The sequence below is a fragment of the Alligator sinensis genome, unplaced genomic scaffold, assembly GCF_000455745.1.
Source record: "Alligator sinensis unplaced genomic scaffold, ASM45574v1 scaffold442_1, whole genome shotgun sequence".
Taxonomy (NCBI): domain Eukaryota; kingdom Metazoa; phylum Chordata; order Crocodylia; family Alligatoridae; genus Alligator; species Alligator sinensis.
Window position 1 is genome coordinate 3,493,112 of NW_005841829.1, and position 16,438 is coordinate 3,509,549.

Below are 16,438 nucleotides of genomic sequence, written 5' to 3' on the forward strand. Positions count from 1 at the left end.
TGTACCTCCTGTGTCAGGTGGAGGTCCTGTACACAGGTTAGAAACCTGCGTGAGCGGTGGGACTTTGCCATCTGTGTCTCCCAGCAGATGTCCAGGTAGTTTAGGTCCCACATGACTACCGCGTCTTTAGCTTTTATGGTCTCCGAGAGCTGCCTCAGGAGCCCCAAATCTATTTCTTCCCCTTGATGTGGGGGTCTGTAGCAGACCCCTACCACCAAATCCCTTTCTCCTTGCCCCCCATGTAGCCTAACCCACAATCCTTCTACTTCCTCATCCTTGGATTCCGTCTTGATGAGGGTCGATGTATATTGCTCATTGACATAGAGCACAACCCCTCCCCCTTTTTTCCCCACTCTGTCCTTTCTGTACAATTCTTAAACTAAATGTTGCCTTGTGAAATTTTGCAGCTTTGTTCTAGGAATAATGGTGTTTTTTCCATTGTAGGGAAGAGATAACCTTAATTATGATATGAAAGACAAAAAATTTAAAATTAGCCCATTTTATGTATCATCTGTATAAATAACGATATACATCTATGTCCTAGTTTTGATAAAACACTTACTTTCATCTTCTTTGGTGTTCTAAATCCATTAAGACACATGTTCTCTAAACAAAGAGATAATCTAGTAACTAATAAATCATATAAACCTTGAGAAATCCAGATACTTAGTACTTTCTGGTGTAAATGCAGTTAATGATTATTCTTAGAAAATTAGTTTTACTTATGATTGATATGGTGGCATCAGTATTTGATGTATCATGCAAGAGATGGATCCAGAGCAGGTGCAATGGCATTGTTGTTCCCACCTTTAGTACCATGCTGTGGAGCAGCAACCTGGGGCTTATTTTAGGTCTCTGAAGAAGATACGAATCTTCTCTACTTTCAGCACCTCCTCCCTTACCCTTCATGCTCAGTAGTACCTCCCCTCCCCTCCCATTCCACAAACTGCAGCTGCATTGTCCATGGATAACCCAGGGATGTGGGAGCTGCAGAGCCACTCTTACCATTCTCCAGCCAGGCTGTGCAGGGAGCCAGGCTCAGCCAGGGGCAGTGGCAGCAATGTCAGTAGTGGGGGCAGGGTGGGTTTCCCCTCCCTGCCTGCCCCTCCTTCCCCAGTGTTCCTCACCATCCCAGGAACAGGCTCAGAGATGGGGAACCCACCTGCCATTGTCCCTGGATGAACCCGGCTCCTCACACAACTCCAGCTGGGATAGTGTTGGCAGCAGGCAGGTTTTCCCGTCCTGTGTAAACCAAAGGCATAAGTAGAGATGGTAAGAGGTGAAAGGGGTGGGGAAGTGTAATTACACACAGAGCATAATGAAGGGGGTGCCAAGAGCAGGGAGAGGGAGAAGATGCTTACTTGATTAGGGGCTTTAAAAAGTCCAAGATGGCTTTAAGTACATTTCTTAGCCAAACTCCTTTAGCCTCACAGGGTGTGTCCAGATGAGTGGGCCTGTGCCTCTTGCAGCATCTCAAACCCCTTTGAGACACTGCAAGACACATGTGCAGACCAAAAAAAAATTCCCTGCACTGCAGGTTTGCAGCGCAGGGGCAATGTTAGATACCTGGATATCAAGGGGTCAAAAAAAACACCCGGGCGAAAAAAGTGGGGCAGGCAACCAGACCAAGGTAACTGAAGACTTGGTCCTCCAGAGAGAGGCTCTGGAGGCCAGCCAGAACGTCTCTATGGCTGGCCCTTGACCCGGTGCTGAAGCATGCTGCCTGCCCGTGTGGGGCAAGCAACGGTGCAGGCTGCAGGGACCTGGATCCAGCTTCATGCCAGGTAAGTAGAAAGTTGGGGGAGCTGGAGTAGGAGACCATGGGGGGCCCCCCACCTGGCCCTATCCTCCTGCTTGCTCCCCCCTCATTTCTTCAGTTCCCCAATTGCTTCCCCAGCTCTCCCGTTTCCCTTGCTCCCTGATTGTTTCTCCTGCTCTCCCCTCATTTTTCCTGCTCCCCCCTCATTTCCCCTGCTCTCCGATCACTTCCTCTGCTCTCCCCAGCTCTCCCCTTGTTGCCCCTGCTCTCCCCAGCATTCTCATTTCCCCTGCTCTCCCCAGTTGTCCCCTCATTTTCCCTGCTCTCCCCTTGTTTCCCCTGCTCTCCTCAGATCCCTGATCACTTCCCCATCCAGCCCCACTCCCTCCCTCCCCCCCACACGGCCCAAGCTTACCAGCAGCAGCAATGATGATTGGAGCGCTAGGAGCCTCATGGCGCAGAGCAGCGGGGGGCACTGGGGATTGGCCCTGGCCACCTGGCACCCACACTGCTGCTGCTGTATCGCGCAGGTGTGGCTTGGCTTGGCACTGCATGACACCAAGCACTATCTGGCAGCTCTGGCTGTTACCCAGGCCTGGCACCGCTCCATCCCAGTGGCCCTGAGCTGCCTGACAGCTGGCGGCACCCTGCACTCGCGCTGCATGGTGGGGCTGTGCCATGAGGTTCCAGCAGCCCTGACAGCCTCTGCTGCAGCCAGTGAGTGCAGGGATGCTGGGGCTGGGCAGGGCAGTGACTGAGGGCTGGGACTGGGTGAGGAAATGATTGGGAGGGCTGGGGGAGGGAGCAGGGGCTGGGGCCAGATGGGGGCACGTAGGCCCTGTAGGGGAGGGGGAGATAGCCCCTGCAGGAGGCATGTGGGCCCTGTTGAGGGGCTGTGGGCACGTGTTGGGGGACTTTGGCTCTGTTGGGGGGCTATAGCCTACCAGTGCCTCTTGTCATAATAAAATAGATTCTAAATATCTATACACTTTGGCATTTACTTTTGGCTTTTTTGTCATAGAAAAATCAGAGCTGGCCCTACACCCTTCGCTCACCGGGATGTGCAGTGCTGAACAGCACTGATATGCCAGTGCTCTGCCCCTGCCCTTGCCCCTCACTCTCAATCCACAGCCTGCCCCTCACCCAAGGCCCCTCACTCCTGACCCACCCAAGGGACAGCCATAGAGATGCTCTGGCTGGCTACCAGTGTATCTCTTTGGAGGACCCAAACCTCCGGCTGCCTCAGGACACGGTCCTGGACCATGCCCTGCCGTGCTTTTTTTCTGTGGATTTTTGTTTTTTGATACCTGGATATTCAGGTATCAAATTTCGAACGCCCGCTGCAAATATGCAGCGTAGGGAACATTATTTTGTTCCAGCTTGCCTCTTGTCGTGTCTCAAACTGCTTTGAGATGCAACAAGAGGCCGTGCAGGCTCATCTGGACGTGCCCACATAGGCCATCAGACTATCCAAGGTAGGCACTAGTTCCCATACAAAAATTAATATTAGTTATTTTTGTTTTGTGACCTGTTTTTTCCACCTCACATTCAGCAGGCCTATACCAAAGTTTCCATTAGATAGGTCTTTCTACCTTCATATAAAATTTCAATTGTTTTCCATTTAAGGCAAACTTGTGTGGGTGCACATGTAGCATATTATCAAGCCATATTTCACCACTATTGCTCTAATACATGTTGTTTATATTAACTGTGTCTTGTTACCAGCATCTGCACCTATGTATATGTGTGTGTGTGCGTGTGTGTGTGGTATATAACACAGACAGACACACCCAGCATTAGAAAAATCCTCCAGAATATTTAATTGTCTACCTAGGATAAAGTGTTCATGAATGTTCATGTCTATAAATACTTCACACGCAACAGTCAGCAAAGTGACGTTAGCATGGTTAACTCATATGACTCTCATACTATGATATTGAGCAACTTAGAATTGCATACATATTATATCATGCAACCAAGCTATCTTCAGTTTATTTATTATTGACATCATTATTGGTTCCTTAATCACTGAAATTTATGAATTTTCTTCAATACCAGGTCCATACTATTAATAATGGTCTATAAATATGTGTTGATGCACATAGTTATGCAAGTATTTCCAAGAACACCTAACGTTCATAATGTTTTGTGATCCACATAATTGACTTGATTTTCCAAACCTGCAGAGTATCCAACACCTTCCACAGAGTTTAATATTTTTTGAGTTAGAAAAATCAGATTGCTTTTTGGGAAATCTAAATAAGAACTTAGGAGCCAGCCTTTTTGTATTCCAGTTGTGCCTCGAAGCACCATCTAAGAGCATAGAATTAGTTACAAGGCCCTTGTCCTGAATTTTTTTCTTCAAAAGATCAAGAGTAGTAGAAGAGACTGGAAAATATAAGTGTAGATAGTGTAAGAGCCAGGTGGCATGGGCGTTCAGTGGGCAAGGACTTTGGTCACACCACACAGTGGCTGGGTGATGCATGGCTTTGGCAGCAGGGGAGTGGGGAGGCTTCATCCATGCTGACCCTGGGTAGCAGTGAGAAGCAGCAGCGAGGGCCAGGTCCTTGTGCTACACAAATTGCCAATTGCTCAAATCGCGAGTGAGACCTTATGAGGGAAGAGAAGGCAAGATGCCACATTTATTGATTAAGCGCTTAATGCACACACACACCACATTCATACCCCAATTTCTGTTCTGCGCTGGTATACATTACCAGTCTTATCAGTGCTCGGTTCAACTTAGTGGCCAGCTAAGTTGATCACGAGTAGGAGATGGGCTTCTGCCGGTCCATCTTGTTAGACGAACCGATGCTCCAGGATGACATGCAGAACAAGACCCAAAATTGATACGTCTTACCCTATCTTTTACAGCCTTGTCAACTCACCCAGTCCTCTGGGCTTTTGCTGGGTTATCACTGTGTTCTTTCTTGAAGGTCAATTGCCGTTGTTCTCTCACTATTCTGGGGTGAATTCTTCTTGTTTGGTCTTTTATCTGTCTTCATTCTTCAGCCAGTCACCAGCTGATGTTTTCCTTTTCCACAAACACGCTCTCACCCATACAGCATACAAAAGAGTAAAAGGTTGAGCACTTATGTCATGCTACAGAACAATACAAAATGGAGTTTCTTAAGGCAATGCAAAACTCAAGAAAATACATAAAATTAAAAGCAATAGGCAAAAAGTCTATTTTAATAACACTTGTACTGGCCCACCCTAAATCCAAGTCAGATCATTGGGGTTTGCAGCTGCAAAAAAGTGCCAACAGCAGAAGTTACCATCAGCCTGAGTTCACATGTGAAATCCATGTTAATCATGGTCTCTTAGATCCTAGTCCAATGTCTTAATTATAAAACCATTTTCCCCATTTATCTATTTTATACATCTTAGCCTTACTCTGTTGGCTTAGAATTGTGTGTCCTTCTATGACCAGGTGGCATATCACTTGGACAAAAGAGAAGAGATTGATGTCATATATCTTGACTTTAAAAAAGCCTTTGATTTGGTGTCCCATGATTTCCTCATGGAAAAATTGGCCAACTGCAGCCTCGGCTACATCACAGTCTGATAGCTGGTGAATTGGCTCCGAGGTCAGACCCAGAGAGTGATAATCGATGGAAGTAAATCATCATGGTGCTCCACAACCGGTGGGGTCCCCCAAGGCTCTGTCCTTGGACTTATACTTTTTAACATCTTTATTAACAGTGTGGACATTGGTGTCAGAAGCGGACTGGCCAAGTTCACCGATGACACCAAACTTTGGGATAAAGTGTCCACTCCTCAGGATAGGCTGGTGATCCAGGCCAACCTTGACAGGCTCAGAAAATGGGTGGATGAAAACCTGATGACATTCAATACTGAAAAATGCAAGGTACTCCACCTAGGGAAAAAAACCCCGCATCACACTTATAGGCTTGGCAGTGCTACGCTTGCTAGCACCAAAGCCGAAAGGGACTTTGGGGTCATGATTGACCACAAGATAAACATAAGCTACCAATGCAATGTTGCAGCCGGTAAAGCGAGCAAAACTCTGGCTTGCATCCATAGATGCTTCTCAAGCAAATCTCAGGATGTCATCCTCCTGCTGTACTCGACCTTGGTGAGGCCGCAGCTGGAGTACTGCGTCCAATTCTGGGATCCACAATTGAAAAAGGATGTGGAAAAGCTTGAGAGAGTCCAGAGGAGAGCCATGCACATGATCAGAGGGCACGAGAACAGGCCCTGTGATGAGAGGCTGAGAGCCATGGGACTCTTCAGCCAGGAAAAGTGCAGGCTCAGGGGTGACCTAGTGACTGCCTATAAGTTTATAAGGGTTTTACATCAGGATCTGGGGGAACACCTGTTCACCAGAGCGCCCCAAGGGATGACAAGGTCAGGCGGTCATAAACTCCTCCAAGACCATTTCAGGCTGAACATAAGGAAAAACTTCTTTACTATCCAAGTCCCAAAGGCCTGGAATAGATTGCCTCCAGAGGTGGTGCAAGCACCTACTCTGGACTCTTAAGAAACATTTGGACGCCTATCTTGCTGGGATCCTTTGACCCTAACTGACTTCCTGCCCCTGGGGCAGGGGGCTGGACTCGATGATCTTCCGAGGTCCCTTCCAGCCCTAATGTCTATGAAATCTATGAAATGATATTTAAAAGTTTGTTTTTTGGAAATTGGATTATAGGTATACATATATGGATTAAAATGGTTCAGGATGGGCAGGAGGGGTTAACTGATTTCTAAGACTCTGAGTCACACAGTCACATAGTCACAGCCTTGAAAGCAGACAGGCTGTCTAACACAACAAGGCCAACAAGGACACATAGTCTGGAAAACAGTCTGGAAACTAGGGGCATGTACCATACTGTCCCATAACATCAAATAAAGGGGTACCAGCTAACAAGGCCCCAAAGCAGGGGGGGAGGTCTGAGTCCCGGTTTTCCGGGAACAGACCAAATTAGAGAAAGGCCCAGAAAGTTACGTGAATGTGTGACCACACAGAGAGACCAACCAGTGATAGACACAGATCAAAAGTCATCATGAGTCATCATGAGGGATGGAGAATACAAAAACAGAGACTTCAAAGTAACAAAGGGTTCCTCCCCGTCCTCCTCCCTGAGAGGGTCCCTGTCCCCATCCCTGTCCTCCAGGAATGGTCCCCGAGGCCACCATGGACAAAAGACACATCACCAGCCCATCTTATCTGCCCACTGGAGCGGGGTGTGGGCCTTGGCATCCCACCTCCAGGTTGCTGCCATTCTAACATCTGACACCTTAGAATAAGCCTCAAAGTGAAGCCTGCGCCCTGGCTCCACCCCATTCCTCCAAAACAAGGCATCTGGGTCCTAAATCCAAATCCAACAACTCCACAGGGAAGTTATGAAAGAGTAAAACACTGTGTTTTTCTAGAGATAAGAAATGCAGAATGCTAACAATTACTGAGAAAGCAACACAGCTGATTGGTAGGAAGTATATATCTTAGTGTGCCATCTGATGTGTTATTTGTGGCATCCTAATGACAAGGCTCTTGTTTTACCTTAATTCCTGCAACTAAATCAGTTTCAAATGATGCCATCTATGCAATGTCAACTATTATTTGGTGAAGTTATATCCTACTATAAGCACATCTGGCACTTATTTTTTTTATTAGTTTTAACCACACACCTTCCTCGTATGACTTATCCTTTGTTGTGAACTGGAAAATACCAAGTGCTTCAGCAAAAAATGGTATCAGGTTATAAGGTAATAAGACAATATGTTTTACTACAGTAACTTTGTAAGTGTTGCATTTGGTATTTTAGCAAAAGGTTTAAAGTAAACAAAATTCCAAGCAAAACCACTAATAAGTCCTGGAATTTAACTTAAGTAAGAAATCACAACAGGAAACAGCTTGCCAGAAGGTTTTAACCTAAGGTTTAATTAGTAATAGACTATTAGTAAACAGGCACAATGGTATACAGGGTGTATATGTGCATGCTATATCTTTAGTTACATTGAAAATTATTAATAAGTTATGTAACCTTATGTAATTTGGTTATGAAAACATAGCAATATATAAACTGTAAAAAAACTTTAGAGGTAAAACAATGGTGGGCTTTGCTAGTGCAACCATGAAATAAGGAAAGAAAAGCAGAAAAATAATGAGAAGACTTTCTGGGCAAGTGAGGAAAGATATAAGAAATCCTGACTCTTAGACTGTAAATGGACATTACGTTTCTCCTGGGAGAGAGGTTTCATCCTGCACTTAACTGCATATTTATAGTCATACCTTTCCACTGTCCCAGGTCAACTCCCATTGAAGAATGCCGGATAAAATGTTCAATTACTTTTTCCCGTGACATCATGGATGCATCTGTGCCATTATTTTAGGCTATAAGTCATAGTTGGCCTAACCCTTGATTGCTCTCCACATTGACTTGTGGGACACTTATGCCTACCATCTATGTGGTCAAGGTCAACATCAGAACTGGTTGTGAATGCCACTCATCCTATGAGGACATCCTGAGCTCAAGCCATGACCTCACCGATTACTCCCACCACTGTCTGCCAGTGTAGCACCAACTGAAACTGAGATGAAATAGTGGACCTGATAACGGGGAGGGGGAAAACCAGAAGGCACTCTGTTCCAGCCACTGCAACCAAGCAGTGGATTGCCATGAAAATGGCAGCCCATGGGCACAAGCACAATTGGCATCAGTGCCACTCAAAATACAAGATGCTGAGATAGTGGTTCATGAAGGCCTATGATGCCAACCATGTGTCCAATGTACATGGGGATGTGCGCATACAATGAGGAGCTGTCCTCCATGGTAAATGACATGGTGTATGCCAGCACATGGAGAGCATGATGCTCATCTTCCAGAACACAGATATAAACATGGATAACACCATCACTGTGGGTCTCACTCAGCCATATACCCCCATGGTGACCTTAGAGATGACCATGGAATTGAGCCAGGTTAAGAACTCTCTGCCTCTCCAGGACAGTGGCATGGACATGGAGATAGACTCTGAGTTGGACAGTGACCAGCCCCAGTTCTCTGGGTGTCTCCAGTCTGCAACTTCCCCACCACCTCTAATAACAAAGGGTTTGCAGCCCAAGCTCTCCAGTGCTGCCTGCATTGCTTCTCATGATGTTGACCTTGTCCCAGCCCCATGGACACAATCAGTATAAGGGAACATACAGAAGCCCTTCCCTGCCTTCACATAGTAAGTTTTCTTGTGCCAAGGTGGGAAGCCCAAGCCTTTACTTTTGTTTACCTCTATACCACAGGTATCAAGCAAGAGTACAGGAGGTTGGCAAGGGGCTGAAAACACTACCAGCATGTGTTCCTGGGAAGGGAGCGGGAACGCCAGACTGAGCCTCATAGCAATCTACTGTCCACACCCTCATTCCATGGTGAGTGTGGGTGCATGCAGACCACCTTGGTTCAACTGAGCAATTAAGCCCTGTCATTTCCTTATGAAGGTTAGTCCATAACAGAGATCATTCTGTCTTTCTGTGCTGTGGGTTCCTCTCCTTTCACCGTCAGTTGTGGAGCAGTTATGGTAATAGCCTGCTTGACACATTGTGTATCAGATATGTGCTATACACTCAGCACTGGAGCAAGAGCTACTGATATCCCTCTCCCCATCTGCCTTCCCCTCCTGCACCTAGCTCTGAAAGACCACCTTGTGTGACTTTTCATAGATTTCATAGATATTAGGGGCTGGAAGGGACCTTGTGAGATCATGGGCGACTAGTGCTGCCTTAGTCGTGTGGGGCACATGCCTCCCCTGTGACCAGTCCCAACAACCAGGTGGGGGAGGTCCCCCCCGTGACCAATCCTGCAGACTGGGGGGGGAGATTGATCCTGTGACGGCTGATCACTGCGGCCCACTGCTGTGATTGTTGCAGCCACTTTTGGGAATGGCTGGGGGCACAGGAAGCAACCGCCGGCCAATCGCTGCAGCTGCTCTGAGAAGCAGCCGCTCCCAGAAAGTGCTGCAGCAATTGGCCAGCACTTGCAGGGGGAGCACCAGCACACCAGGCTGCCCCCCCTGCCCATTGCCTTAGCAGCGAGCGCAGCCAATCAGGGGGTGCACCGGCACTCTCAGGGGGTGCCCAGCTCCGGCCCCGGTCCTCACTGTTATGGCGGCACTCCATCGTGTGGGGCGGGGTGAGGCCAGTGCTGCACAGCCAGTACACTGCGCCTCCGCCACCTCTGTCATGGTGGCGCTCTGGTCCCCATTGTCTCCCTCTGCCTCCAAGGAGCAGGGCAGGGGGGGCAAGGCCACCCCCACTCCAGCCCTTCAGTCCCCACTGTCATGGCAGTACTCTGCCATGTATCTCTGTCTGTCCAGAGCACTCTGATTGGCTGCTGAGGCAACCAGAGTGCGAATAAAGCATTAGAGACAGACAGACTAAGGCTTTTATAATATTAGAATATATATACATGTATTAATATGAATAAAGAGAGGGAAAAGTAGAGGAGCAAAGGAACCCTTAGAAAGGACCTGCAGCTGGCATGATCCCATCTTCTCCCATGTTGGTCCTCCCCAGAGAGTGCAGAAGTAGAAACTTGTGGTCTACTTTAATGGGCAGCCCCATAGGCACAGGGATTTTGTGTATAAACAACAAAACAACAAAAGGTTGGGCTGTAGACCTGTCACCTGCTTCCTTTAATCGGTAGCCAACCCACAAATATGCCTGTAATTCAGGTAATGAGACTTTGCACTTAGTAGCAAAAGAAATAATTCCAATTAACAATGTTTATCATACTCCTGGCATGCCTAGCCATAGCTATGTGAGTTGATTGATTTCTTTCTTCCTTTTTTCCAGGTTCCTGTGTATAGGATGGCTTTTCTGTTCCCTTGGCCTCTGTCTACTCCATTCCCTACTAAAGAAGTATAAAAGAACTATCCAGATTTTTTGCTGAATGTACTCCTACAATTATGATTGGGCAGCCTCGCTGATGTGAACACTAATGTTTCCGACATGGTTGTGTTATTAAAAAACCTGCTGAATGACTGTTTTTTGGGGTAATGAATCATATTTGCTGTAATCAGGTCAACCAAGAATTTCACAATGAGATTGTACAGCATGCACAGCACCTAAGAGAAGCAGCAATGTTTACGGGTTAGGGTAAAAGACACAGACAAATAGCTTTGATAGCCTACATACGTATGTTGGCCTACATATGTAGCCAAGCTAACAGGTCAAGATTTTCAATCCTCCGTGCTTAAAGTTAGGTCCATATTTAGGCACCTAAACAAAAAATGCCTGATATTTTTTCAACGACAATACATTTGTGATAGATATTAAGTTGTAGAAGGATGGAAACCATAAAAACTGTTCTACTGTGGTGTGATAAATGCTGCAGGTGCATGGGATCTTCATAGACTACTGCTGTGCTGTGTAACTGGTGGCCCATAGGCTGAATGTGGCTCCCAATGGGTTAGGGTGCCAGTCTCCCTTTTGCTCTCCAGTTGCTGTGGCTGGAGTCCTCCTTTGGCTTCCACTATGTGCCCCTGCCCCTGTGGGGAGCCTGTGAGGCTGAGAGAGCTTGTGGCTAGGGAGGTCAGAGGGAGCTTGTACCCCATGAATGCAGAGGCGCCACTGCAGTGCAGGGCAGGGGGGCAGGCAGCACATCTGCATGGTGCAGGGCGTGGGGCATGTGGCTTAGCTCACCTGGCCCAGTGGGAGGCCATGTGGCTTGGGAGGCTCACCATATTGGGGATGTGTGCATGGCTCATGAAGCTTGTGCAGTGCATGGAGGTGAGGTAGTGTGGCTAAGGGAGTGCATGTGGTGCATCAGGGATTGATGCGATACAGCATGGGTGGGAGCTATACAGTGCTGTGAGCAGCCCCCATAGCATGTGGCTGGGGGGCCTATGGCCCCTGACCACTCAGAAATTGGGCAGACCTGAACTAGTGTATCAACAGGCAATTTATGTGTCTTGTTTTCCTAACTCCCTGGGCACTGGGCAGGTTTCTTATGGAATCCCTGAGAGAAGTTAATTAATACAGATTCCCAATACAGATTGTATTTTTCAGGTTTGTCCCATGTGGAAAATATGACTGACTCACCTGGTTCAAGAGACCTAGCAAAGAAAGGCGTTCACCCTGTATAAAGTGACCTACAGATATGAGAGGAGGTCAAGCTCATGGGAAGAAAGAACTGACAAATTACATACAGTATCAGCCAAGATCCAACACTGATGATAGATAAACCCTAGTAAATTCAGTATGCATGTAGACTGTTTACTGTTGTTTTCTCTATAATGCATTTGTCCTAAAATAAAATGTCCTGTGCTTTGTCACAGCCAGGTGGTTGACACTGTCTTTGGCCCAAAGTGACAACATATTTGCAGGTGCTGAACTAACTCAAAACTAGTGGGTTAATAGGAGTGAATTATGAGAGGTCTATAGCCCTAAAGTAGCATTCTGGAGGAAGATGTACATACTCCGCTCCTATCACACCAAGAGATTTGAGGCCCGGGAGCACCCCTGGGATGGTTCCAAAGAGTCTTAGACCCTCAGATTTTAATATTTTTGTCATCTGTAGATTCTTCTATTTTTTATCATTATGATAAACTGCCATTCCCAATACATCTGTCCAACAATAGGATGCAAAACTAGACTTGAGTCTACACACCATCTGCTTACATGTCTTAATTTTGACAGTAAAAGGAAATAACATAAATGCATGACTGCTATTATTAGGGTGCTTATTATATTCAAACAAACAAGGGATGTAGTCACAGCTGAATGTAGAGATGTTGATGCCCTATTAGCTGAATCTAAAGCAGCTTCTTCTATCCTTCAGTAATGGCTCATCACAGCACCTCCCATATGGGCAGCAGCTTGCTAATACCCTCCATTCACAGCTGTCCTGTGTAATGGCAGCATGTGGCTTCCAGTCATCTTGATTAAGGCAGCTTTTCAGACCAACTAGCTAGAGGCTTTGGTATGTTGCATTATTTTGTCTAAGTGGCTTCTACAACTTCTGGGCAACTTGTTATTTCTGTTAATGTGAAATAAAGTTTCTGGATAAATCCCTTTGTGTTTTAACAAGAACTGATTCACAGAAAGTAAACAACAAAGGTCTATTTACTTATTATAAATTATTTTGGCTTTGTGACAGCCAAGACCCTATGTTTTCATGAGGAAACAAGATCTAACATTTGTGACATTTGAATATTTCCCGCTTTCTTTGGTGCTCCAGTGCAGGCTGGCAAACCTGCTGCAGGTTCAGGTAATATAAAATTATGGAAGATTTTATTTAACGGAATATGAAAACACTGTGATAACTCCAATATTCCCTGTAGTATTTAATTTGGCTTCAGTTCATTTTACACTTCTCAAAAACTTTCAGTCTTCACTGTGCTGAAAATCTGTCTTGTAGAAGTTATCAGAGGAGAAGACTGATATATTTTAGCATTTGGTTAAAGGGGCGCCTTGGTATTTGGTAAGACATAGGTGGTTTGGAATTGGGGAAAACCATCCTCTGGAAGTTTTGCTAAAAGAATTAGAAGTGACATAGTTATTAATTTTGATTTTTAAATTTATGGCCATTAGAATATTTTTAGGCTTTGTACAGACAATGGGGAAGCTTAAAATAGGAGACTAGCATTGACCAGTGGTTAATGTGTAGATAACTTTATTTATGGGCTTAGAAATATTAGTTTTTAAAAAAACCCACAAATGATTAGTCAGTGCATAGGCACCTAATTATAGCTAATAACACATAATAACATGTGAGAGCTCACACACTGATCCTCCAACCAGCACTGAGTCAATGCCTATGGACTACTTCCACAATGGGATTGTCACAGTAGCCATATTATATGTAATTAGTAGCAATCATAAGCACTGTAGATATCTCCCATGTCCTAAATACTATTATTCTAGCCTCTCTAGGTATTTTCAATAGTAATTCCACTCTGCACTCTCTGTGACTTTATGTGGAATTACATTCTGAAAGAGAAGGTTAAGGTTGTGTCATTTTGTGTCAGGCACATAAAAATTAGAAAATGCCAATATTGAGAAGAAGATAACCTGTGCAATTTTAAGTCAAATGCCTCGCTCTTTATAATACAGTTCTAAATAATGCTATTACATACACTTTTTCACAGCTCCAGTCCATGTGTGATTTTTTTCCCCACATTGTACTTGCTCATTATCCCTACCTCCACACAGAGTGCACGAGAGAGAAGCTCCGAGTTACCCACACTGATGCTTCAACAGCAGCTTGAAGGAATATTGCAAGAAATGTCCTGGCTAGCTGCTGCAACTCTAAGATAGAGGGTGCTCAGTGCAGAAAGAGTCTTTAGCAAATTCAGGTGCCAAAATATACCTCTGAGAATGTGAACACTTTTGCAGAGGTCTGTAATTTGGGCAAACCTTTGTAGGGACCACAAATGGTACATTCAACATATTTGCTAAATTTCAAGTTACTACCTCAAGGCACTGCTTTGTAACAGATTGGGGAATTCTTTTTAATATAGGCAAAACAATGTATTCTCTTTAAACTCTTTCCTGAAAATGGCTAAATTAGCTTAATTAAAATTCCCCCTTCCCCTGGTCTCCATCCCTCTAAAAAGATGTCGGAAACTGGAAAGTGGCATGGAAACCTAAAATGTTTAGCAGATTTCTAAGTAGTTTAAGTCACTGTTTTGTACTGAAAAGTGTAAGACACTGTTTACTATAAGAATTCCTATCTGCCCTCCCTAAAACAAAAAAAAAAAAGGATTTTTACCAAAGCTGATACTTGTAATGACATGTCACCCTCACTGTGCTTGTACCTCTTTTTATTCACCAGTCCTGAGCATTTATTTGTATGACTGAAGTTTTTTTGTACTATTCAAATTATTATAATAAATGGAATTAGTAAAACTCTGTTTCTGTTTGTGCATGAACAGCAAATGGGAAAATGACTAAATTGTACTGGTTTGTTCTTCATAATTCAGTCATTTCTACTTCAGTCTAGTTATTTTATTACTGTTTTTGTTAACTGTGTCAAACTGGTATTTTTTGTTTGTATCTATTTACTGTTGCTTCTTTTTAAATCCTTCTGGGAATCTAGAAATTGAGCTACCCAGTTGGTGAAATGTGTCTTGAAATTCACATCTGGATTTCAACCCACTCTAAAGATTCTGAAGTATTTGGGCTAAAGGGTTTTTGACTATTAACTTAGTAAGTTATCTCATGATGTCCACAAACCACTCATTTTTTAGTGTATGTCACTTCAGTTTTGCCATGTTGTTGGGCCCTCTATCTTATAATCTTGGCAAAGCTACATACAAGTCTTTTTTTGGCTAAACCATGGAGCTTATTTTCATGTTTTTGTAAAAAGCATTGGCTAATACTACTTCTGCATAAGAGAGTCCTCTCCTACATTATTATGTTCTGTTTACATCCAGTATTGGTGACATGTCTCTATATGTGTCTACCATCCTATCAATGCTGTGGGAGGCAGGAAAAGGATTTTATAATTTTTGACACATCCCTCATCCACTGTTCCTCATCCACTGTTTTGTTATAGCTTTGCCTCCATGCATCCATGGCTTTCCTGTTGAAAGACATGTGAGCAGAGACTCTGGTCTAAAGCAATTCAATACTGTGACCAGAATTCATTTCTAAGTATTGAAGGTTAGTGCTAGCATGGTTAGTAAAACTGACTGTTGACCAGGTGGGGATCCCATGTCACAACACCAGTTGACATCTCATTTTACATAAACTGCTGTAACCTGAGGTGAGCATTGGAAATTGTGGAAGAAGGCCTGGCTGTAGTTCACTGTGCTTGCGATGAGGCTGGGCTTTTCAAATGGAGATATCTGTTGGGTACAAATCATGTATATCCTTGTCTTGCAGTAGCAAAGAATGTAGTGACATTTACATTCACTATATGGCTCTTCACAACAAAAAAGATCCAGTAGAATCCTGCTAATTCACATAACTGGGAACAAGCATAAATGAAAAGTGTAAGGGTAATGCATGAGAAAATGTTCTTCGTTCATTTATTTTTTCAGGTGCAGTTTAAAATCAGTGACAATATTTCATAGTCTACTAGCTACTATGCTGAAATATACTGTGTTAAAAAAATTATTCTTATTGTGAAAATTCTTCACAGCATCTGCTGTTATTTGTTTGAAAGATAGGAGAACACAACTGGTACATAGATCATAAAGTCTGCAGTTCACTAAAGTGCAAATTGAAGAGGTTCTAATCCACACAGGAAAAACGATGCAGAAAAATATAAATAATTTTACATAACATAAATCAAAAGCTGCTGTGGCCAATCTGATATATGTGAATAGGCACACTGTGGTAATGGCATATTAGAGTTTTATACTTATTTTGTTCACCTTTGTGATCCCTGCTCTGTATCAATAGGGAATACCAGTAACACAAAGTGTGGTGCTTTTGCATGCTGCTATGAGAAATAGCTGATCAGTATCCAGTTCACTGTTTCCTAAGGATATTATTTCCATCTGCAGTATGATAGTTTATTATATCAAGTGGCTTACCAGTGTTACTTCATGCTTTAGTATGTATGGTCTTTTCACACTGATATGATATTAATCTATTATTTCATTAGACATAATATTGTCTAATGTTTTGGGGAGTCATCCACAGATGCAGGTAGGTTAGTGGGTTAATATATGTCTGGGGTGCTAGACTGTACAAAGAAATCCAGAATAGAAAAG

The 16,438-nt window shown here is 44.3% G+C and overlaps 1 long non-coding RNA gene across 4 annotated transcripts in view; it reads left to right on the plus strand.

The window, feature by feature from the left end:
* LOC102373101 overlaps positions 1–14,574 on the plus strand; it is a 35,100-nt gene extending 20,526 nt beyond the window's left edge. For 3 of the 4 annotated variants that reach the window (XR_003091960.1, XR_003091901.1, XR_003091865.1), the window contains 2 exons: positions 9,021–9,146; positions 10,569–14,574. This is a non-coding gene — a long non-coding RNA (uncharacterized LOC102373101). Of the gene's footprint in view, positions 1–7,397; positions 7,490–9,020; positions 9,147–10,568 lie in introns of all 4 variants that reach the window. The other variant, XR_003091829.1, reaches the window with a different exon arrangement.
* Positions 14,575–16,438: the final 1,864 nt, after the last annotated feature.